This window comes from Somniosus microcephalus, chromosome 3 (genome assembly GCF_052327205.1).
Source record: "Somniosus microcephalus isolate GS21.2 chromosome 3, FLI_Smic_1.0, whole genome shotgun sequence".
NCBI lineage: Eukaryota > Metazoa > Chordata > Chondrichthyes > Squaliformes > Somniosidae > Somniosus > Somniosus microcephalus.
This window is the reverse complement of record NC_140989.1, coordinates 300,011,316-300,036,932: the sequence shown is the minus strand read 5'-3', so window position 1 is coordinate 300,036,932 and position 25,617 is coordinate 300,011,316. Positions and strand designations below refer to the sequence as shown.

Genomic DNA, 25,617 nt, shown 5'->3' with positions numbered 1-25,617 from the left:
GGCACTAATCTCCTTCCCGCTTCGGGGAGGCGGCTCCCAGCACAGGTCGGGTATCCGCCACCTTTGAAACTGGCATGGAGGCAGGTTGGGGGCGGGATGGGTTCGTGCTCCCCGATTTTGCGATTTTAACCCCCCACATGCCTCCAATCCCACCTCCACGGCCCAATGAAGATCCTGCCCGAAGAGTCACTACCTGTACTACATGGTACTATGCAATGCTGTTCCTCTGTGACCTACAGGTAATTTTAACTACTAATAGGACTATACTGATGTATCTTCCTCCTCCAATACAATTCCCTCTTCTGACAATTTAGTCATGTTGGAGATACTTCCATAAGCAGTGGTTACATGACTCAATTGCTCACTGTTGGTGCATAAGCCTACACCATAACAGTCTAGAGGGGATTCAACCATAATAGGGCATCACCACCGAGTCTGACCCTGCCTTCACCCACACCCACACGCACATTTCTCAGCTGGGGTCGCTGGGTAGTGATGAGGGTGCGAACTAGCTCAGCTAATTCAGGACAGATCAGGGTTGAGATCTGGTACTTTACTATTGATATTGCTCAGAACCACATGAAGTAATATATTTATCAACAGAACCAGCAAGAGATCTGAGCAGCTGGTTCGTATTCTGAGGAAGCACCTCGGACAGGATTTTCATTGAGCCGTGGAGGCGGGATTGGAGGTGTGTGGGGGGTTAAAAATCACAAAAACTGGCGTGCGGGACCCCACCCGCCTGGTTCCCGACTCCGAACAATTTTAACTCAGGCGTGTCTGATGGTCCCGACTCCGTCCCGCATCCAACAGGCGGGACTGGTCGTTAAGGCTCTTAACAAGCACTAAATGGCCTCTATAATCCTTTTTAAAAAGTCCCTTGCGATTTTTACCCTTTTCCCACGTGAAACATGCCTGGTGGGAAACACGACGGGGAAACCTGGCAGGAGCACTATTGGATTGCTGACTATCAACTGCAGGTCAATCATTAAAGAGGAGATTTGATCAGCCATCATTTGCAGGTGGCAGGACTTAGTGGTCTCAGGTCTGGAGCAACTTTTAGAAGGCTTAACCACACCTGTGGGAGGTTGGAGCCTGACACCCATCTCCAGTGTGACCTCCTGGGAAACCCCTCTCGCCACCTTCCCTCAACTGAGGCATCTACCAGAAGCATGGGAGCCATCTATTTTCTTCCCATCTGGGCATTAGAGGAGCTCGAGCACCAGCTGCAGCACCAGCAGAACCAGGAATAACAGCAGCACCAGCAGGAGCACCAGGCTGCTGCTCACCCACCTGAGGCTGCACAGGCCAGAAGGGGCCAGCACCTGGAAATCTGTCGACGCAGGAGATACCCCCCAAACAGGGTCTACAGACACAGGGTCAGCTATCTTAACATGTCTGAGCAGCAGTGCCAAAGGCGGCTCCGACTTTCGCGAGAGGTAGTGAGTGACATCTGCGTAATGCTACAGTAAGACCTGCTGCCCAGAGGACCAGGTGGATAAGCATTACCAGTGGCCGTCAAAGTCACCACCGCACTCAACTTTTTTGCCTCAGGCTCATCCCAGGGATCAGCAGCAGACATCAGCGGCATCTCCCAGGCGGCCGCACACACTTGCATCACGCAGGTAACCGATGCCCTCTTTGCCCTCGCGCACAATCACATCCATTTCACCAAGGATCGAGCAAGTGTCACCAAGGATCGAGCAATTGGATTAGCTCACCTGGCAGGCTTTCCAAGGGTGCAGGGTGTTGTTGATTGCACACATGTGGCCCTTAAGGCACCCCATTGCAATCCAGGTATTATTGTCAACTGCAAGGGCTTCCACTCCCTTCACGTTCAGCTGGTGTGTGACCACAAGAAGGAAATTTTGCATGTTTGTGCCAAGTACCCTGGCAGTTGCCATGACTCCTTCATACTGCGCCAGTCTAGTGTGCCTCCGCTATTCAGACCGCCAGACCAACTTAACGGATGGCTACTTGGAGACAAGCCCTGAGGACATGGCTAATGACACCGTTGAGGAGGCCATCCAACGAAGCTGAGGAGAGCTACAACTCCAGCCACAAGTCCACCAGAGCCATAATCGAGCAAATGAAGAGGCGCTTCAGATGCCTGGATAGATCAGGTGGAGCTCTGCAGTACTCAGCAGCCAGGGTCTCCAGAATTGTCATGGTTTGCTGTGCACTTCACAACATGGCACAGCGTCGTGGCTTGCAGATTCCTGAGGGCCAAGTGGCTCCTCACATATCCTCCTCAGAGGAGGAGGAGGAGGAGGGTGAAAACGAACATCCTGCAGAGGCCCATCAACCAGCCGCAGCATTATGCGAGAACATTGTTGCCCGGGATGCAAGGAACGCACTCATCCTGGTCAGATTTGCTTAGCCTAGTCAATCAAACACTTTTGCCTCGCAGCTTCTTACCAGAGCATTGACAATGGCCAAGAACCAGAGGATTCTTAGCACTCTGACTACCATACCGACAGTTGCAAGTATGCCTAAGCCCTCAATGTGGAAGTCCCAATAGCGAAATGACAGACGATACAATTGCAACATTTGCCATCAGAAATTTTATGGACAATAACGAAGTGATGGCATTTTTACAGTAAACACAAAATTGCACCCAAGTGACTACCCTTGTGACTATTTGTGCAGGATTTTCCTCTTACGCGTGAATGTTAGCATCGAGCATTTCCTGGTCATGTATTGCAGAGTTAGATGTAGAATAAAACTGTCTCTATATTGCCTCATTAATCTCAGGAGAACATCCTCATATATACCAGTGTGTCATCTTCCATTTCCCGTATGCAGTAATCACTCACTCTTTTCTCTCTCCATCCTTCTTGCTGTGCTTGTACTTGACATCATCCTAGCATGACTGCATAAATTGTTTGAGCTTTGTTCTTGGGAGCTTATGCCATTATCTAATACTCCTGAAGGACATTATCACAGTCCTGTAACTCTCTCTCTTGCTCACTCACAGAAATAATGTCTGACAGCAAACTGTTTATTTGCTGCAGGCTGCAATAGGTTTCAGTTCTCAGAGGGTTAAGGTTGTAGTGTTTCACCGACACTGTTTTACTGCTGTTTTATTCCCCGACATGGCTTTTACCAGAAAGGGATTGCAGATTGTTGGTAATGATGTTAGCAATGGATGGATGATTTCCCTGCAGTCACAAGACTTTCTGTGCAAAGAGCTGCTTTCAGTTTCAAGCCTTTACACATCACTAGTCAATCTGATGCAACTTTTCAGCCTATGCTGCAATGCTTTATAAATAACAAAGGATGAAATAATTTGGTTGGAGCAGTTTTTGCTCTTGCCCTATTTTTCTATATGTTTTGGGGATTTTTATTTTCCAAATGTATACATCAATCTCAACGGCATTACCATCGCTAAATCCCCCACCATCAACATCCTGGGGGTCACCATTGACCAGAAACTTAACTGGACCAGCCACATAAATACTGTGGCAACAAGAGCAGGTCAGAGGCTAGGTATTCTGCGGCGAGTGTCTCACCTCCTGACTCCCCAAAGCCTTTCCACCATCTACAAGGCACAAGTAAGGAGTAGGCGGGAATGTGGAGTAATCAGATCAGCCATCATCTTATTGAATGGCGGAGCAGGCTCGAGGGGCCGAGTGGCCTACTCCTGCTCCTAATTCGTATGTACGTTCGTATGTGATGGAATACTTTCCACTTGCCTGGATGAGGGCAGCTCCAACAACACACAAGAAGCTCAACACCATCCAGGACAAAGCAGCCTGCTTGATTGGCACCCCATCCACCACCTTAAACATTCACTTCCTCCACCACCGGCATACCATGGCTGCAGTATGTACCATCTACAAGATGCACTGCAGCAACTCGCCAAGGCTTCTTCGGCAGCACCTCCCAAACCCGCGACCTCTTCCACCTAGAAGGACAAGGGCAGCAGGCGCATGGGAACACCACCACCTCCAAGTTCCCCTCCAAGTCACACACCATCCTGACTTAGAAGTATATCGCTGATCCTTCATCGTTGCTGGGTCAAAATCCTGGAACTCCCTACCGAACAGCACTGTGGGAGTACCTTCAACACATGGACTGCAGCGGTTCAAGGGCAATTAGGGATGGGCAATAAATGCTGGCCTTGCCAGCAACGCCCACATCCCATAAAAACAAATTTTAAAAATCTGTTCAACGGCCAGAAACTTCAACTGTATTATAGTTAGAGTGACAGATGGAGTTGCCTTCACAATTTATTTCTGCTAATGTTTTCTCTTCCATCCTCTCACGGAGGCATTCTCCCCCTACTTAACCCATATTTACTGAGGCCAATTGTAGCTACTGAAATCAGATAACTGGGAACAGATGAAGAATTAAATCTGAGACCTTCCTATCTAGTGAACATGGCAGTTAATTGCTCTCTGGATAAACTCCTGGGGTATAAATCAATCTTGGGGCAGTCGTGCAAAATGACCCCACCTGTTTGCACTTTGTCCGATTTTCTTTTCCATTGGAAAGTGGAATATTACCTGTTTTGCATTACCACTCAAGACAAATTTATACCCCATCAAACTATCAGCAAGCTATGGACATTGCTTATTCACATAGGTAATTGCCATCATTTGGTCATTATGATAGTATCCATTGCTGTTATCTATCCACAGTGACAACTGTTATCATAGGAACATAGCAACAGGAGTAGGCCATTTAGTCGCTCAAGTATGTTCCGCCATTCAATGAGATCATGACTGATCTGTGACCTAACCCCATATATCCGCCTTTGCCCCATAATTCCTTAATAGCCTTGGTTAACAAAAATCTATCAAACACAGATTTAAAAATTAACAATTGATCTAGCATCAGCTGCCGTTTGCGGAAGAGTGTTTCAAACTTCTACCACCCTTTGCGTGTAAAGGGTTTCCTAACTTCACTCCTGAAAGGCCTGGCTCAAATTTTTAGGCTATGTCCCCTAGTCCTAGACTCCACAATCAGCGGAAATAGAGTAGATAGAGAGAAACTATCAGTTCCCCTTAATATCTTGAAAACGTCAATCAAATCACTCCTTAATCTTCTAAATTCCAAGGAATACAACCCTAGTTTGTGTAATCCCTCTTCATAATTTAACCCTTGGAGTCCAGGTGTCATTTTAGTAAATCTACACTCCCTCCAAGGCTGATATTTCCTTCCTAAGGTGTGGTGCCCAGAACTGCTCACAGTACTCCAGGTGTGGTCTAACCAGGGCTTTGTATAGCTGCAGCATAACTTCTACCCCCTTGTAATCCAATCCTCTAGATATAAAGGCCAGCATTCCATTAGCCTTTTCAATTCGTTTCTGTACCTGTCCATGACATTTTAATGGCCTATGTACATGGACCACTAAGTCTCTTTGGACCTCCACTGTTTCTAGCATTTCACCATTTAGAACGTACTCTGATCTATCTTTTTTTTAGTCCAAAGTGGATGACCTCACATTTGCCTACGTTGAAATCCATTTACCACAGTTTTGACATTCACTTAATCTATTAATATCCCTTTGTAATTTTATGCTTCCACCTACACTGCTTACACTGTCGCCTATCTTTGTGTCAGCAGCAAACATGGATATGTGGCTTTCTATCCCATCATGAAAGTCATTAATAAATACAGATCCCTGTGGGACACCACTAGACACATCCTGCCAATTAGAGTACCTTCCCATTATCCCTACTCTCAGTCTCCTGCCGCTCAGCCAATTTCCTAACCGGGTCAATAATTTGCCCTCAATTCCATGAGCTTCAACTTTAGCTAACATCTCTTAGGAGAGACTTTGTCAAATGCCTTCTGAAAGTCCATATAAATAACATCCATAAACATTCCACTGCCGCTACTTTTGTTACCACTTCAACGAATTCTATCAGGTTCATCAGGCGTGACCTATCCTTTACAAATCCATGCTGGCTCTCTCGGATTTTCAAGGTGTTCAGTCACTTTCTCCTTAAATATAGATTCTTATCATTTCCCGACAACAGATGTCAGGCTAACTGGTCTATAATTCCCTGGTTTCCCTCTCTCACCTTTCTTAAATAGTGGAGTAACATATGCAATTTTCCAATTTAAAGGAACGGTTCCTGAATCAAGAGAACTTTGGAAGATTATAATTAGGGCATCTGCAATGTTCTCACCTACTTGCTTTAAAATCCTGGGATGAAAAACCATCTGGTCCTAGGGATTTGTCACTCTTTAGTGCCATTATTTTCTTCATTACTGTTAATTTGCTTTAATTAATTATGGTGAGTCCCTATCCCTGATTCAAAATTAGTTCCCTTGGGGTGGCCGGCATACTATCCTCTTCCTTTGCCATAAATATTGATGCAAAGTAATTATTTAACATGTCTGCCATTTCCTTATTTTCATTTACAGTTTCACCGTTATCGGTTTTTAAGGGTCCCACATTGTTCTTGACCACCCTCTTTTTCCTAATATAATTGTAAAAAAAAGTGCTGACTTTGATATCCCTTGCAAGTTTCTTTTCATACTCCCTTTTTTTTTAGCTCTTACTTTCTGTTTTGTTACTCTTTGCTGTTCTTTGTATCTCTCCCAGTCACCAGGAGCTGTGCTATTTTTTATATTTTTGTTTGTTTTTTCTTTTAGTTTTATGTTGTCCCTTACCTCTTTGTTGTCGATGGCTGTGTCTTTTGGCAAGAGTTCTTGCCCCTTAAGGGTATAAACCGGTTCTCTATCATGTTAAATTATTTTTAAACACCTCCTACTGGTCTTCTGTTGTTTTACCCATTAACAGACCTCACAATAATAATGATTTATCTTTTTATGGTAATAATGGCCATTGTTCACTCATACTATTAATGATTATTATGTACACAAAGTGATAGGTACACATAGATCATTGTCTACTCTGAAAAAATATTGATAGTTATCTACATATAGTAATAACAGCCATTATCTACTCAATGTGTAATGACTTATGCAGGAGTTGGGGACTGCAAGATGATTAAATCAGCTGTGATTATCCTGCCCTAGCACACACATGGGAATGTTGATGATTACCATATTAAAACCTGGCTGAGCTAAATAGAAGATTCTTGATTACTTGATTAATAGTCATTCTTCCTTGCTAAAAGCCTGTGGGTCAAGAACTAGTTCTAAATTCTAAGACAATAAACATAAAAATCTGAACCAAAAAAGTTACATTTCTAAGATAAATCCCACATTCGTAACTGTCAACATCAAAATAAAAGCAAATAGTAAGATTCCTATTTATTTAAATGGAACAAAATTTTTCAAATAGAATAAATGTAAACACGTTACATCCTGAACTATCTACAAGTGGCTAGAATGCAAGGTCCATTAAGGGGTGGTGGCACAGTGGTATACAGTCGGGAAGGAGTGGCCCTGGGAGTCCTCAACATTGACTCCGGATCCCATGAAGTCTCATGGCTTCAGGTCACGCATGGGCAAGGAAACCTCCTGCTGATTACCACCTACCGCCCTCCCTCAGCTGATGAATCAGTACTCCTCCATGTTGAACGCCACTTGGAAGAAGCACTGAGAGTAGCAAGGGCACAGAATGTACTCTGGGTGGGGGACTTCAATGTCCATCACCAAGAGTGGCTCAGTAGCACCACTACTGACCGAGCTGGCCGAGTTCTGAAGGACATAACTGCCAGTCTGGGCCTGTGACAGGTGGTGAGTGAACCAACATGAGGGAAAAACCTACTTGAACTCGTCCTCACCAATCTACCTGTCGCAGATGCATCTATCCATGACAGCAATGGCAGCAGTGACCACCGCACAGTCATTATGGAGACGAAGTCCCGTCTTCACACTGAGAACACCCTCCATCGTTTTGTGTGGCACTACCACCGTGCTAAATGGGATAGATTTAGAACAGATCGAGCAGCTCAAAACTGGGCATCCATGAGGCGCTGTGGGCCATCAGCAGCAGCAGAATTGTATTCCGCCACAATCTGTAACCTCATGGCCCGGCATATCCACCAAGCCAGGGGACCAACCCTGGTTCAACAATGAGTGTAGAAAAGCATGCCAGGAGCAGCACCAGGCGTACCTAAAAATGAGGTGCCAACCTGGGGAAGCTGCAACACAGGACTACATGCATGCTAAAAAGCGGAAGCAGCATGCTATAGACTGGGCTAAGCGATCCCACAATCAACGGATCAGATCAAAGCTCTGCAGTCCTGCCACATCCAGTTGTGAATGGTGGTGGACCATTAAACAACTAACAGGAGGAGGAGGCTCCAAGAGTATTCCCATCCTCAGTGATGGTGGAGCCCAGCACGTGAGTGCAAAAGACAAGGCTGAAGCGTTTGCAACCAACTTCAGCAAGAAGTGCCGAGTGGATTATCCACATCGGCCCCCTCCTGAGGTCCCCAACATCACAGAAGCCAGTCTTCATCCAATTCGATTCACTCCACGTGATATCAAGAAATGGCTGAGCGCACTGGATACAGCAAAGGCTATGGGCCCCGACAATATCCCGGCTGTCGTGCTGAAGACTTGTGCTCCAGAACTAGCTGCACATCTAGCCAAGCTGTTCCAGTACAGCTACAACACTGGCAATGTGGAAAACTGCCCAGGTATGTCCTGTCCACAAAAAACAGGACAAATCCAACCCGGCCAATTACCGCCCCATCAGTCTACTCCCAATCATTAGCAAAGTGATGGAAGGTGTCATCGACAGTGCTATCAAGCGGCACTTACTCACCAATAACCTGCTCACTGATGCCCAGTTCCGCCAAGACCACTCAGCTCCCGACCTCATTACAGCCTTGGTCCAAACATGGACAAAGGAGCTGAATTCCAGAGGTGAGGTGAGAGTAACTGCCCTTGACATCAAGGCAGCATTTGACCGAGTCTGGCATCAAGGAGCCCTAGTAAAACTGAAGTCAATGGGAATCAGGGGGAAAACACTCCACTGGCTGGAGTCATACCTAGCACAAAGGAAGATGGTTGTGGTGGTAGAAGGTCAATCATCACAGCCCCAGGACATCACTACAGGAGTTCCTCAGGGCAGTGTCCTAGGCCCAACTATCTTCAGGTGCTTCATCAATGACCTTCCCTCCAACATAAGGTCAGAAATGGGGATGTTCGTTGATGACTGCACAGTGTTCAGTGCCATTTGCAACTCCACAGATAATGAAGCAGTCCATGCCCACAGCAACAAGATCTGGACGATATTCAAGCTTGGGCTGATAAGTGGCAGGTAACATTCGCGCCACAGAAGTGCCAGTCAATGACTATCTCCAACAAGCGAGAGTCTAACCGCCTCCCCTTGACATTCAATGGCATTACCCATCGCCGAATCCCCCACCATCAACATCCTAGGGGTCACCATTAACCAGAAACTTAACTGGATCAGCCACATAAATACTGTGGCAACAAGAGCAGGTCAGAGGCTAGGTATTCTGCGGCGAGTGTCTCACCTCCTGACTCCCCAAAGCCTTTCCACCATCTACAAGGCACAAGTAAGGAGTGTGATGGAATACTCTCCACTTGCCTGGATGAGTGCAGCTCCAACAACACTCAAGAAGCTCGACACCATCTAGGACAAAGAAGCCCGCTTGATTGGCACCCCATCCACCACCTTAAACATTCACTCCCTCCACCACCAGTGCACCGTGGCTGCAGTGTGTACCATCTACAAGATGCACTGCAGCAACTCGCCAAGGCTTCTTCGGGTGCACCTCCCAAACCCGCAACCTATTCCACCTAGAAGGACAAGGGCAGCAGGCGCATGGGAACACCACCACCTTCAAGTTCCCCTCCAAGTCACACACCATCCTGACTTAGAAGTATATCGCTGATCCTTCATCGTCGCTGGGTCAAAATCCTGGAACTCCCTCCCTAACAACACTGTGGGAGTACCTTCACCACACGGACTGCAGCGGTTTATGAAGGCGGCTCACCACCACCTTCTCATGGGCAACTAGGGATGGGCAATAAATGCTGGCTTTGCCAATGACGCGCTGATCCCATAAATGAATAAAATAAAAAGTCTGATGCTAGTCTAGAGGACTTTGAGCCAACCAAAGAATTAGCCTATAGTCTCTTGTAAATCATTATAGTAATTGTGGTATTTGTTATTACAGTACGTTCAGTTACAGTAGTAACAAACTAGAAAAGACTTTAGACCTTCAAACATGTGGTGTGTATTCAACAGTCATTTCAATAAACTGCTTTCAGCTGTCAATAACACCCATTTCCAGGTCAGAGGGAATTGTCAGAGCACTTCCTGTACTTAACTATGGATATTAAGTTACACCAATCTTAAGACAACAATGGTGGAATGAAACAGAAAATGCTGGAAATGCATAGTAACCAATCAGCATCTGTAAAGGAAAAGGCAAATTAATGTTTATGATCTTTACCATATGTTGGATAATGGAACCACCATTTTAAACACGAATATGATGCCTTTTATTAAAATTGATGTGCCTCAATAATTCCGAGACTCGATGTTAGCGAAACAAAACAAGGCTTTTATTAACTTAGAAGGTAACACGTAGTGGAGAGAGGTATCTTCCATCCGGAGGGCTGCAGTACTGGATATGAGGCCAGACTGAGCTTGCTTACATAGGGGCCAGGTATGGGCGGAGCCCTACACACAACACATTCCAATATACAATACAATGGTGAGGAAACGGAACTGAGGGAAGGGAAATGAAACTGAAACCGACCACAGTCACAGGCAGTGATGAATGGAATATTTCATCACATTCACCCCTTCTATAGATTTAGTCTGTTCGGGGGTTTGATAGTCCTCTGCGACCGACGTGGCTGTTGCGGTGCCGCGGGTGTCGGCTGGGTGTCCCCGGTAGCCTCCTGGGTCTCTGCCGGGGGTGCCGCCAGGGTTGTTGAAGGGGTAGTTGGTGGGGGTGCCATTGGTCGATGTTCTTCCGGGGGTGATGAAAGAGTAGTGGGTGGGTAAGAGTTGCTGCGATCGTTGTCGCTGCTATCGCCGTGGTTGTTGTCGTTACCGGCTGGGGCGACGTCTTTTATGGACACGGTGTCCTCCCTTCCGTCGGCGTGCCGGACATATGCGTATTGGGGGTTGGCGTGGAGTAGGTACACTGGCTCCACGAGAGGGTCCGTCTTGTGGCCCCTCACATGCCTTCGCACGAATACCAGACCTGGGGTGGAGAGCCATGACGGCATGGATACGCCTGAGGTGGATTTCCGGGGAAAGACAAACATTCGTTCATGAGGCGTGGCATTAGTGGCAGTACACAATAGCGACCGTATCGAATGGAGCACATCCGAGAGGACTTCCTGCCAGCGGGAGATAGGGAGGCCCTTGGTCCTTAGAGCTAGAGTGACTGCTTTCCATACTGTCCCGTTCTCTCGCTCCACTTGGCCGTTACCCCGGGGGTTGTAGCTGGTGGTACGGCTCGTGGCGATCCCCTTGGACAGCATGTACTGGCGTAGCTCTTCACTCATGAAGGACGTCCCCCTATCCGTATGGATGTAGCTCGGCATACCGAACAGGCAGAACAGGCTGTTGAGGCATTTAATGACCGTGGCGCTGGTCATGTCTGGGCAGGGGAAGGCGAATGGGAACTGGGAGTATTCGTCCACAATGTTCAGGAAGTAAACATTGCGGTCGACGGATGGGAGGGGGCCCTTGAAATCTAAGCTGAGCCGCTCAAAGGGCCGTGTAGCTTTGATTAAGTGGGCTCTATCTGGGCGGTAGAACCGAGGCTTGCACTCAGCGCAAGTGCGGCAGTTCCTGGTCAGAGACCGAACTTCCTCAATCGAGTAGGGTAAGTTACGGGACTTTATGAAGTGGAACAGCCGCGTGACCCCTGGGTGGCAGAGGTCGTTGTGGAGGGTCTGTAGCCGATCCCCGGTGACGCTGGCACACATCCCTCGTGAGAGGGCGTCAGGGGATTCGTTAAGGGCCCCTGGCCGGTAAATGATGTCGTACTCGAAGGTGGAGAGCTCGATCCGCCACCTAAGAATCTTATCATTTTTAATCTTCCCCCTCTGTTTATTATTGAACATAAACGCTACCGACCGCTGGTCGGTAAGTAGGGTGAAGCGTTTGCCGGCTAGGTAGTGGCGCCAGTGGCGCACTGCCTCCACGATGGCTTGGGCCTCCTTTTCCACGGAGGAGTGTCTGATCTCGGGCCCTTGGAGGGTCCTCGAGAAGAAAGCTACGGGTCGCCCCGCCTGGTTGAGGGTGGCCGCCAAGGCGAAGTCAGACGCATCACTTTCCACTTGAAATGGAGTGTTCTCGTCCACTGCCTGTAGCGTGGCCCGCTCAATATCCTGCTTAATGCTTTTGAAGGCGGCGTGGGCCTCAGCAGAGAGCGGAAAAGAGGATGCTTTCAAGAGGGGGCGGGCTTTGTCGGAGTAGTTGGGGACCCATTGGGAATAATAAGAAAATAACCCCAGGCACCTTTTCAGGGCTTTGGGAGTGTTGGGCAGGGGCAGCTCCCGTAGGGGGCGCAATCGGTCGGGGTCTGGTCCGATTTCCCCATTCTCCACCACGCTGCCTAGTATGCAGAGGCGCGTGGTGTTGAAAACGCACTTGTCCTCGTTGTAGGTGAGGTTGAGTTTTTGTGCGGTTTCCAGGAACCTCTCGAGGTTCGAGTCGTGATCCTGCTGGTTGTGACCGCAGATGGTGACGTTGTCGAGGTAGGGGAAGGTTGCCTGCAAGTGGTGGTCATCGACCATGCGGTCCATCTCCCTCTGGAAGACCGAGACCCCATTCGTCACCCCAAAGGGGACTCTGAGGAATTGGTAGAGGCGTCCGTTCGCCTCGAAGGCGGTGTACGGGCGGTCCTCTGGTCTGATAGGGAGCTGGTGGTACGCTGACTTAAGGTCGATGGTGGAGAACACCCGGTATTGGGCGATTTGGTTCACCATTTCTGATATGCGGGGTAGCGGGTAGGCGTCTAGTTGGGTGTACCTGTTGATCGTTTGGCTATAGTCGATCACCATCCGTTTCCTCTCGCTACCCCTTACCACTACCACTTGGGCGCGCCACGGGCTGTTGCTGCGTTCAATAATGCGCTCTTTCAGGAGCCTGTCTACCTCGGTCGTGATAAACCGCCTGTCCTCCCAGCTGTACCTCCTGCTTTTGGTCGCTATTGGCCGGCAGTTAGGGGTAAGGTTCGCGAATAGCGAAGGCGGCTTTACCTTCAGGGTAGCCAGACCGCACACTGTGAGGGGCGGCTGGGACCCACCGTACTTGAGCGTGATGCTTTGGTGGTTGCACTGGAAATCCAGGCCCAAGATCACGCTCGCACATAGATTCTTCATGATTAATACTTTAAAATTATCATATACAGTTCCGTTAACGGACAATTGTACTGTGCAGTAACCCAGAATGGTCGATGTCTGGGTTTTATCAGCCATAGAGATGGTACCCTGAGTAGGGACCACCTTTAGGGAGAGTTGTTGTGCCAGTTCAGGGTGGATAAAACTCTCCGTGCTTCCACTGTCAATTAAACATTTAACCCTGCACCCGTTTACCTCGATGTCCACCATTGATTTGGATAGCGGGTGCGGCCTGGTCTGGTCCACTGTGACCGATGCCACTGTAGGGCCCTGATCGAGACAAGATGGCATCCACGCTGTCTGCTCATAAGATGGCGGACCCCACGAGGTCGGGCAAGATGGCGTCCAAGATGGCCGCTCCCACGGCGCGCACGCGGCGGTGGCGGGTTTTCCGGCGGTTGGTTTTCCGGCGGGGTTCTCGCTGCACACCTTCCCGAAGTGCCCCTTCTTACCGCACTTAAAGCAGGTGGTGCCTTTCGCCGGGCACAGGTTTCTGGTGTGCTTTGGCTGCCCGCAGAAGTAGCAGTTGGGTCCCCGACGCGTCGCGGCTGTCGTAGGGCTTCTGGGGGGAGAGCGGGGCCCCGATGGTGTCGGGCTGCCGGGCGGGGAAGATGCCTTCCAAGATGGCAGCGCCCTTGGTGCACACGTGGCGGCATGGACGGCGCGGGCTGAAGAGTAGGCGTCCGAGTTTCTCTGGGCCACATCCAGGGATCGCGCGGTGTCCGCAGCCTGTTTCAGGTCCAATCCCGTTTTTTCCAGCAGTCTTTGCCGGATGTAAGTGGAGCTGAGGCCTGTGATAAAGGCATCGCGAACAAGCTCGTCAGTGTACACTGCGGCTTTTACATCTCGGCACTTGCAGTCTTTGCCAAGCATTTTCAGGGTGCCTAGGAACTCCTCCACCGATTCCCCAGGTCGCTGTGCGCGAGTAGCGAGCAGATGCCTAGCATACACCTCATTCGTAGGCTGCTGGTAATGCGCCTTTAAGATGTCGCAGGCGGCCAGGTACGTGTCGGCATCTTGGGTGAGGGGGTAAACCCGGTGGCTTACCCAATTCCGCAGAATTCCGAGTTTCATACTCGCAGCGTCCGTAGCGTCTTTGACGGCTGCGGAATTGTCCAGGAAGAATTCCATACACATAAACCAGTGTCCGAAGCGTGCTGATGCGTCCGGAGCATGCTGATCCAAATCCAAACGTTCGGGTTTCAGGAGTTGATCCATTGTGTTGAAAAAAAGTTAATAAAATTGATGTGCCTCAATAATTCCGAGACTCGATGTTAGCGAAACAAAACAAGGCTTTTATTAACTTAGAAGGTAACACGTAGTGGAGAGAGGTATCTTCCATCCGGAGGGCTGCAGTACTGGATATGAGGCCAGACTGAGCTTGCTTACATAGGGGCCAGGTATGGGCGGAGCCCTACACACAACACATTCCAATATACAATACAATGGTGAGGAAACGGAAGTGGGGGAAGGGAAATGAAACTGAAACCGACCACAGTCACAGGCAGTGATGAATGGAATATTTCATCACAAAAATCACCCTTTGTATTTGCACAGCATTTACTCTGTGGTTTGATCAGGTGATAGGGTTGCCAACTCTGGTTGGATGTATATCGGGACGTTTCATCACGTGACTTTCCGCCTCCAACCGTCCAACCCAGTCACAGCCATTTTTCCCCCATCTCCAATATTTTTATTAACTAATAAATGAGTGTTCAAAGAAAATGAAAAGAAAAGCACACAATTTTTTTTAATGCCCCCATGATTTTTCTCCTGTGTTGCTCATGGCAGTGTCCAGGAGATTAATCATTAATTCCTGGAGAATTCACAACAAATTTGAGTTTGGAAACTAAGGTGATCTTCTGTGATTATGGTCTCTAGCGCTGGGCGGAGGGTTTGATCGACTAGAAACCTCAGGTGACCTTATTGGGAGAGCGTGCGTTAATTCATTAAATGCCCAAATTTGTGTCAATTCAGATATTACTGATTTGGAAGTATGTTAGTGGAGGGGATCACATTAGCAAAAGTAGGGTATGTTTTTAGGTTTATTTTGATGTCTGGTTTACTGGTCAATGGAAGAACTAATTCCTGATGGTCTAGTGATGGCCTACACCCAATTCCCTGATAGTCCGAAGACGAGCTTGTGTATATACCTGGTATTGGGCCAGATCTTGCTGGAGTGGAGCATCTCCTGCACTTTCAGGTTCAAAATGTTTTGCGCCATAACTTGCTGGAAGTGCGAGATCATAACAGCGTGGCGAGGGCAACGGAACATCTGGGACCTTAGTGAACAACGTAACCTACAGTGTATCTCCTTAACCAATGAGATTTAAGGAGTGAGAAACAAATACAGGAATGACAGAGAAGGAAATAGGGTAAATTAAAGACAAATCAGGTAAAGAAAGAGAAACAATGTAGACTCATGGTGATCAGTAGGAAGCACAGGCATCTTCCACCCTTTAAAATGAAGTTCAGGACCTGGAACGTCAGGATCCTCATGGACAACCCCAACAGTGACAGACCGGAACACCGTACTGCTATCTTTGCCTGGGAGCTCAGACGTTTCGACATTGACATGGTCGTCCTAAGTGAGACCCGGTGGGCAGGGGAAGGCCAGCTCAAGGAGCAAGGCAGTGGCTACACCTTCTTCTGGAAAGGCAAACCTGAAGAAGAACGCCGCCTCCATGGGTTAGGCTTCGCCATAAAAAATTATCTAGTTGGGCATCTCAGAGACTCTCCTAGCGGTATAAACAAGCGCTTCATGACTCTTTGGCTCACCCTAGCCCGGAACCAGTGCGCTGCAGTCTTCAGTGCGTACACCCCAACACTGGAAGCCACAGACGAGACCAAAGAGGAATTCTACTCCAGCCTCAAACAATCCCTGTCCCGAGTGCCAACGGGCGACAAGCTGATCATCCTCAGCGACTTTATCGCCACAGTTGGAAAGGACACAGACCTCTGGGGAGGTGTGATCGGCAGAGAGGGGGTAGGGAAAGCCAACCCCAACGGTACCCACCTCCTGTCGAAATGCTCAGAACATGGCCTTGTCATAACCAACACCTTGTTCCGTCAGAGAGACAAGTACAAGGCTTCATGGCAGTAACCTCGCTCCAAGCACTGGCATCTGCCGGACTACGTCACCTTCCGAGCAAGGGACTGCAAGGACATCTGCATCATCCGTGCTATGACAGGAGCTGACAACTGCTGGACAGACCACCGCCGAATCCGCTCCGTCATCTCCATCAATGTAGCCCCAAAACAGTGGCAGCAACAGAAACAATGCCACAAGAAAATCAACGCTGGAGCACTCAAAGACCCCGCTAAGAAAGTCCTATTCAGCCAGCGCCTCACAAACAACCTGACGACTCCCAGTGATGCAGAGGCACAGAGTGTCCACAGCGCCTGGTCTGCACTCAAGGCCTCCATAATCAGTATCTGTGAAGAGACGCTCGGTCACTCGACCAGGAAACACCAAGACTGGTTCGACGAGAACGACCAAGAGATCCAGGAGCTAATAAGCCGCAAGCACAAGGCATTCCTGATCTGGAAACAGCAACACAACTCGAGAGCAAGAAAGCAGCTCTACAGATGCCTGAAGGCCGAGGTCCAACAAAAAACTTGCGACCTAAAGAACAGATGGTGGGTGGAGAAAGCGCAGGAGATCCAGCAACTAGCCGACAACCACGACATGCATGGATTCTTTAGCGCATTCAAGACCATCTACGGCCCAAGCACCCAAGGTCCTACCCCAATGCGGGCCAAGAACGAGGAGGTACTCATCAAGGACAGAGAGGCAGTCAGTGCCCGCTGGAAGGAGCACTTCGAAGATCTCCTTAATCGAGACTCTGTCTTCGACGCGAGTGTCCTCAACTCCATAACTCCATCCCGCAGCATGCTACCCGCCACCATCTCAGTACAACCCCAGCCCGGCATGAGGCTGAAAAGGCCATCCGACAACTGAAGAACAACAAGGCCTCAGGAGCAGATGGAATCCCTGCCAAGGCACTAAAGCATGGCGGAGAAGCATTACTGGCACGAATTCATGAACTCATTTCTTTTATCTGGAAGGAGGAGAGCATGCCAGGGGATCTCAGAGATGCCATCATTGTGACCATCTTCAAGAAAGGTGACAAGTCCGATTGCAGTAATTACAGAGGAGATTCCCTGCTGTCTGCCACAGGGAAAGTCATCGCAAGAATCCTCCTCAATCGCCTTCTTCCAGTGGCCGAAGAGCTCCTCCCAGAGTCGCAATGCAGATTCCGCCCACTAAGGGGCACAATGGACATAATCTTCACCGCACGGCAATTACAAGAGAAATGCAGGGAACAGCACCAACCATTGTATATGGCCTTCTTTGATCTCACAAAGGCCTTCGACACTGTCAACCGTGAGGGATTATGGAGAGTGCTCCTCAAATTCGGCTGCCCTCAAAAGTTTGTCACCATCCTCTGCCTGCTTCACGACGACATGCAAGCCATGATCCTGACCAACGGTTTCACCACAGACCCAATTCACATATGGTCCGAGGTCAAGCAAGGCAGTGTCATCGCACCAACGCTCTTCTCGGTCTTCCTTGCTGCAATGCTCCACCTAACCCTCAATAAGCTCCCCGCTGGAGTGGAGATAATTTACAGAACAAACAGGAAACTGTTCACCCTCCGTCACCTCCAGCCCAGATCCAAGGTCGTCCCATCCTCTGTCGTCGAATTACAGTATGCAGATGACGCTTGTGTCTGCGCTCACTCAGAGGTCAAACTCCAAACTGTTAAGTCTGTGTGTTCCAGTTATGGTTAATATGAATCACTGCACACAGACCACAAGAATAACTTTAACAGGTCTTTACTAGTCGAAGGTCAGGGCTGAACTAAAAGATACAAGACACTATACAGGCTTATATACCCGAGTGGTCACTACCGGTATTACAGTACACAGGGGCTCTTAAAGGTACATACACTACAATTCCTCCCCTTTTAGATAATTAGTACATAACATTTTAAGTAATCATTAATTAACATGTTTACAAGAACAATAATCTACACATTTGCTGCAGTTAATCAATTATAAGTCAGTCTCTCTGGAGGCTTCCTGACTCGGTCCGGATAACGCCTCGGTGGTGTAGTAGTTTTCGGCGGTGTAGTAGGTTCTTTTGGCAAGGTCGATTCGGTTTGAATGCCAGTGTCGGGTTCATCTGGTTCCAGTATCACCGGATCGGAGGTAGATACTATGGGTATCTCTGCTTCATCATTAGGCGTATAGAGTTGTGGTGTAGGTTGTCCCTTTTCGGATGACTCTATGATCTGGTCAGCATGGCGCCTTATTATGCTTTCACCAATGTCCACGGTATACATCAGCGGTCCTAGTCGTGTGCAAATAGTTCCAGGCTGCCATTTCTCGGTACGGTAGTCCCGGGCCAAAACTTGTTGACCTATCTGGAAGGTTCTAGTTGGCCTTTCATTCATGCCTTGAAATTGCCGGTTCTCTACGTCCCTTCTGATGTTTGGCTTGATCAAATCCAGCCGGCATCTTAGTCTTCTATTGAAAAACATCATGGCGGGAGTTTGGTTTGTAACCACATGTGTTGCATTCCTGTACGCAAACAAGAAGTTATCTACCTTATGTTGTAGATTTATGTCTTCATTACCCATGGCCTTTATGGCCTTCTTGAAGGTCTGGACAAACCTTTCAGCTAATCCATTGGTGGCGGGATGGTATGGGGCGGACGTGTAGTGCTTAACCCCATTGTTTTTTAAGAACTTCCTGAATTCTTCGGACACAAATTGCGGTCCATTATCAGAACAGATCTGTTCCGGCAGCCCATTCCTGGCAAATATGGTCCTTAATACTGTGATGGTTTTTTCCGTGGTGGTGGAGGACATCTTTATTACCTCCGGCCACTTGGAGTGTGCATCCACCGCGATTAAGAACATTGAGTCCATAAATGGACCAGCAAAGTCGATATGTACCCTTTGCCATGGAGATGAGGGCCACTCCCATGGATGTAGAGGGGCTTGTGGTGGGGCGTTTTGGACCTTCTGGCATCCTAGACAGCTCTTGGTCATTTCTTCGATGTCTCCATCGATACCTGGCCACCACACAAACGCTCTGGCTAGGTTCTTCATTTTCACTCCACCCAGATGCCCCTCGTGAAGCTCCTTTAGCACTTTATACTGGAGTTTGGGTGGAATCACCACTCTGGATCCACACATCAAGGTTCCTCGGCACACTGACAGCTGTTCTCTTCTTTGCGAGAATGCTGGCAACAGTGGTTCGCCATGTGCTGGCCATCCCTTCACCGTTAAATCGTAGACTCGTGAGAGAGTCGGGTCATTTCTTGTTTCCTTTTCAATGGTAGAATTTGTTACTGGTAGACATTCCACTATGGTTGAGTGGAACATCTCCACTGGGTCCACTGTAGGCGCTTCTTCTACCGTTGGCAACGGTAGGCGCGATAAACCGTCAGCATTCCCATGCTGTTTTGATCCTTTGTATTCTATGTCATATTGGTGTGCCCCTAGGAAAAGGGACCACCTCTGTAGCCTTTGCGCTGTCATAATGGGAACGCCCTTTTTAGGGTTGAATATGGATACCAACGGCTGGTGGTCTGTCAGCAGTGTAAACTTCTGGCCCTGCAGGTAATGATTAAACTTCTTTACTCCCCACACAAGGCTGAGAGCCTCCCTATCTATCTGAGCATAGTTGCGCTCAGCGGAGGTCAATGATCTGGATGCAAATGCAACTGGCCTTTCCAAGCCATTTGGCAACTTGTGTGAGAGTACTGCTCCAATACCATAAGGAGAAGCATCACAAGCTAAACGAATAGGTAGCTTTGGGTTGAAGTGAGCCAACACTTCCTCTGAGGTGATCAATGCCTTGCTTTTGCGAAAGGCCTTCTTACAGTCCTCGCTCCACTTCCATGGTACTTCTTTCTGCAAAAGAGCATTCAGCGGGTGCAGCACCATGGATAGATTTGGCAGAAACTTATGGTAATAGTTAATCAACCCTAGGAACAACCTCAACTGGGATACATTTTCCGGAGCGGGAGCCTTCACAACAGCTTCGATCTTGTCAGGTGACTTGTGCAGCCCCTCCTGGTCAATGACATGACCACAGTACGAGATCCGTTTCTGAAAGAACTCACATTTCTGGCGATTAACTCGAAGTCCATATTCCTTCAATCTGATGAGCACCAGTTTCAAATTTGCAAGGTGTTCCTCATCGTCATCTCCTGTAATCAGGATATCGTCCAAGTAACATTGAGTGCTTGGAATTCCCTGTAATACCTGCTCCATGGCCCTCTGCCAAATTGTTGGAGCCGAAGCCACTCCAAAAACCAGTCTATTATATCGATACAAGCCTCTGTGCATGTTGATTGTGAGATACTGGCGCGACTCTTCCTCAATTTCCATCTGTAAGTACGCTTGCGCCAGGTCTATCTTGGTGAAGTGTTTCCCGCCAGACAATGAAGCAAAGATATCCTCAATCCGCGGAAGCGGATATTGCACCGTGTGAAGTACCGGATTAACTGTGATCTTGAAGCCTCCACAGATGCGGACCTTCCCCGGTTCCCCTGGCTTGTTACTCGATGAACGCTTCATGACGGGAACAATGGGCGTGGCCCACTCACTCCAGTCCACCTTAGACAGTACTCCTGAACGTTCTAGCCCTTCCAGCTCAGCTTCCACAGCAGGTCGTATCGCATAAGGTACCGGTCTGGCTTTGAAAAATTTTGGGTTTGCATGTTCTGCAATCTTGATTTTTGCCTTAATTCCTCAGTGTTCCCAGTCCCTGTTGGAACACCTCTTTAGCCTCATCCAATATTCTGGACAATCATTCAGGTTTGCCATCTTTTTTTCCGGAATCTACCGTTATTGCTTTTAGGGAGTGTGGTAAACCACTTTTATCGTTCACTATCGTTACACTATGGTTATCACTGTTTATATCGTTACACTATGGTTATCATTGTTTACACTGTTGTATCACTACACAAGGTCACCTCTTGTCACGCTGTTATACCTGGGCTGACCACAGCTGACTCCGCCCATGACTCCGCCTGCTTGCCCAGGTATAAAGGTGGTCGACTGGCTGGTATTCCTCCTTGTTGGACCCGATCACCCATGAGGGTGGGCTCTGTTATTTAGCCAACAAAAACCTATAGTTACTATCTTAACTCGTCGCTTTTCATTGGATGAATTGATAGGTATATCAATTTTATTGGCTAAATTTTGAAATGAGTGGATCGGAGCAGCCAAACGACCAGCCAAACGGCCAGCTACAACAGCCACAGCAGCCGGCCTGGCTGCGAGCCCTCCGACCGCCGTACCTGGATCTAAACCCACAGGCAGCGAACTCAGCCCTCCACTTCAAACACTGGCTGAGCTGTTTCGAATCCTACCTGGGAGAATCCGGCGTGCCTCCGGGATCCAAACTAAGAGTTCTGACCGCCCAAGTGAGCCCTAAAGTATTTGCAATCATCCAGGACCTTACTACATACGAGGACGCCCTCAACCTGCTGAAAGAGCAGTACCGGAGCCCGGTAAACTCTATGTATGCCAGACATCTCCTAAGATCCCGCTCGCAACAGCCAGGAGAGTCTGTAGATGAATTTTTACGGGCGCTACAAACACTCGGCAGGGACTGTTACTTTAAAGCTGTAACGGCTGCAGAAAATACTGAAGGGAATATCCGCGATGCCTTCGTGAAAGGCCTTCGGTCCGACTACTCGCGGCAAAGACTGCACGAATCAAAGGACCTCGAACTGAATACAACTGCAGCCCTCGCTCGCTCTCTGGAAGTGGCCCATCGGGACCTCGAGGCATATTCCAGGTACTGTGCTGCGCGACCCTGGGACTCCGGCCCGACCCCGGCCGCAATACCCCTCGCACCGCCGCCTCTGGGACCTACCTCAGCGTCGGCGTCCCAGAATCGATCGGGACCGCCACCCCCGGTACCGGCTGCAACATCGGAGCCCCGCGATCGGGCCGCCGGCTGCTTCTTCTGTAGCCAGGCAAAACACCCGAGGACGCGCTGCCCTGCAAGAAACGCGACTTGCTCCGATTGCCACAAGAAAGGCCACTTCGCTAAGGCCTGCAGGGGGAGAGCCACAGACGCCAGCAGTGCCTCATGCGAGTTGTGGGGGTGGCCATCTTTCATCAAGGCCACAGATGCCAGTATCCCCTCGTGTGAGTCGTGGGGGCGGCCATCTTTGATCAAGGCCACCGACACCAGCAGTGCCGCATGTGAGTTGTGGGGGCAGCCATCTTCTCCGCCATTTTATTCAACCTCGTGGGTGCCGCCATTTTGTCCACCACACTCGACCGCCACCTTGCCTCCAGACCCAACCACCGCCTCACCCGCAGACTACAGCAGCTCGCTCAGCCATACACTAGCCTCCGTCACACTGGACCAAGCTCGCCCGCATCACCTGTCCAAGTCCATGATGGACATCAAAGTAAACGGCCACGCCACGACCTGCCTGTTCGACAGCGGAAGCACGGAGAGTTTCATCCATCCAGACACGGTGAGCCACTACTCCCTCACTGTCCGGCCAACGCGCAACCGGATCTCGATGGTGTCGAGGTCCCATTCTACAGACATCAGCGGCTACTGTGCTGTGACCCTATCAGTTAGGGGCACGGAGTATAAAAATTTTAAACTCCTCGTCCTGCCCCAGCTCTGCGCTGCCATCCTACTAGGGCTGGACTTCCAATCCCACCTTCAAAGTGTCACTTTGGCATACGGTGGACCCCTCCCCCCACTCACAGTCGACAACCAGCAGCCTTTAAACCGCCCACCGTATACCACCTGTGGCCTGTCCACCCTCAAGGTCCCGCCCCCCTCCCTGTTCGCTAACCTCACCCGCGACTGTAAACCCGTCGCCACCAAGAGCAGGCGGTACAGCGCCGGGGACAGAGCTTTTATTAGCTCTGAGGTGCAGCGTCTCCTGAAGGAGGGCATCATCGAGAGGAGCAACAGCCCCTGGCGTGCCCAGGTCGTAGTCGTTAAGACCGGCAATAAAAACCGCCTGGCCATCGACTACAGCCAAACCATAAACCGGTACACCCAGCTGGACGCATACCCCCTTCCCCGCATATCTGATATGGTCAATCAGACTGCACAGTACCGGGTATTCTCCACCATCGACCTTAAGTCGGCCTATCACCAACTCCCTATCCGCCCTGAGGACCGCCAGTATACAGCCTTCGAGGCGAATGGCCACCTCTACCACTTCCTTAGGGTTCCCTTCGGCGTCACCAACGGGGTTTCGGTCTTCCAAAGGGAGATGGACCGGATGGTTGACCAGAACGGGCTGCAGGCCACGTTCCCTTATCTAGATAACGTCACCATCTGCGGCCGCGACCGGCAGGACCACGATGCTAATCTGGAGAAATTCCTCCGTACGGCCGAACGGCTGAACCTCACTTACAATAAGGAGAAATGTGTGTTTAACACCTCGCGTCTCGCCATCCTCGGCTGCGTAGTAGAGAACGGGGTCATCGGCCCCGACCCCGAAAGAATGCGCCCCCTCATGGAGCTACCCCTCCCCCACTGTCCAAAGGTGCTGAAGAGAACCCTGGGGCTCTTCGCCTACTATGCCCAATGGGTGCCGAATTATGCGGACAAAGCCAGACCCCTCATGAAGTCCACCTCCTTCCCCCTGACGGCAGAAGCGTGCGCAGCCTTCTCCCTCATAAAGGGAGACATTGCTAAGGCCACAATGCACGCGGTGGATGAGTCTATCCCTTTCCAAGTGGAGAGCGATGCATCCGACTTCGCCCTAGCAGCAACCCTTAACCAGGCGGGGAGACCTGTGGCCTTCTTCTCAAGGACCCTCCAGGGCCCTGAGATCCGACACTCTTCGGTCGAGAAGGAGGCCCAGGCGATCGTGGAGGCAGTAAGACGCTGGAGGCATTACCTGGCAGGCAAACGATTTACCCTCCTCACCGACCAGCGTTCAGTCGCTTTTATGTTTAATAACAAGCTGAGTGGCAAAATCAAGAACGACAAGATCTTGAGGTGGAGAATCGAGCTCTCCACCTATGATTATGATATCTTGTACCGACCTGGTAAACTGAACGAACCCCCAGATGCTCTATCACGAATACATGCGCCAACGCGCAAATTGATAGACTGCAGACCCTCCACAACGACCTCTGCCACCCCGGGGTCACCAGACTTTACCACTTCATTAAGGCCCGCAACCTGCCCTACTCCATCGAGGAGGTCAGGACCATGACCAGGAACTGCCAAACCTGTGCCGAATGCAAACCGCATTTCTTTAGGCCGGACAGAGCAAGCCTGATCAAGGCCACCCGCCCCTTCGAGCGCTTGAGCATCGATTTTAAGGGGCCCCTCCCGTCCTTTGACCGTAATGTGTACTTCCTCAACATCATTGATGAGTACTCCCGTTTCCCCTTTGCCTTCCCCTGCCCAGACATGACCAGTACCACGGTCATCAAATGCCTGAACGACCTCTTCGCCTTGTTCGGGTTCCCGAACTATATACATAGCGACCGGGGCTCATCCTTCATGAGCGAGGAACTTCGCCAGTTCCTACTAGCGAGAGGCATTGCTGCAAGCAGGACCACCAGCTACAACCCCCGAGGGAACGGCCAGGTGGAAAGAGAGAACGCGACTGTCTGGAAGGCCGTTCTCTTAGCCTTAAAGTCTAAGGGCCTCCCAACCTCTCGCTGGCAGGAAGTCCTCCCGGCAGCGCTGCATTCCATCCGGTCACTGCTTTGCACGGCCATTAACGCCACCCCCCCATGAACGAATGTTGTTTTCCCCAGGAAGTCGACTACGGGAACCTCGCTACCAACATGGCTGACTTCTCCGGGGCCCGTCTTGCTGCGAAAGCACGTGAGGGCCCATAAAATGGACCCCCTGGTCGAGAGGGTGGACCTCCTGCACGCCAACCCCCAGTACGCCTATGTGGCATACCCAGACGGGCGGGAGGACACAGTCTTCTTACGAGACCTTGCATCCTCGGGCACCCCTGAGACACCACCGTTACCCCCCACCACCCCCCCAAATCCACCCCAGGTAGACGGCATGCCGGAACCCCACGAGCCTTCGCCGACCACGCAGACACCAGCATTAACATCGGATACTGCATCACCGCCGCCGCTGCTGCGCCGATCAGAGAGACTTACGAGGCCTCCGGACAGACTGACATACCCGAACTGGTAGCACACTTCACCCCGCCGGACTCAAATCTAAACAAGGGGTGAATGTGGTAAACCACTTTTATCGTTCACTATCGTTACACTATGGTTATCACTGTTTATATCGTTACACTATGGTTATCACTGTTTACACTGTTGTATCACTACACAAGGTCACCTC

At 49.8% G+C, this 25,617-nt stretch overlaps 1 pseudogene; it reads left to right on the top strand.

Moving 5' to 3' along the window:
• The first annotated feature begins 2,431 nt into the window (after nucleotides 1-2,431).
• Nucleotides 2,432-17,038, top strand: LOC147122095 (uncharacterized; annotated as a pseudogene).
• Nucleotides 17,039-25,617: the final 8,579 nt, after the last annotated feature.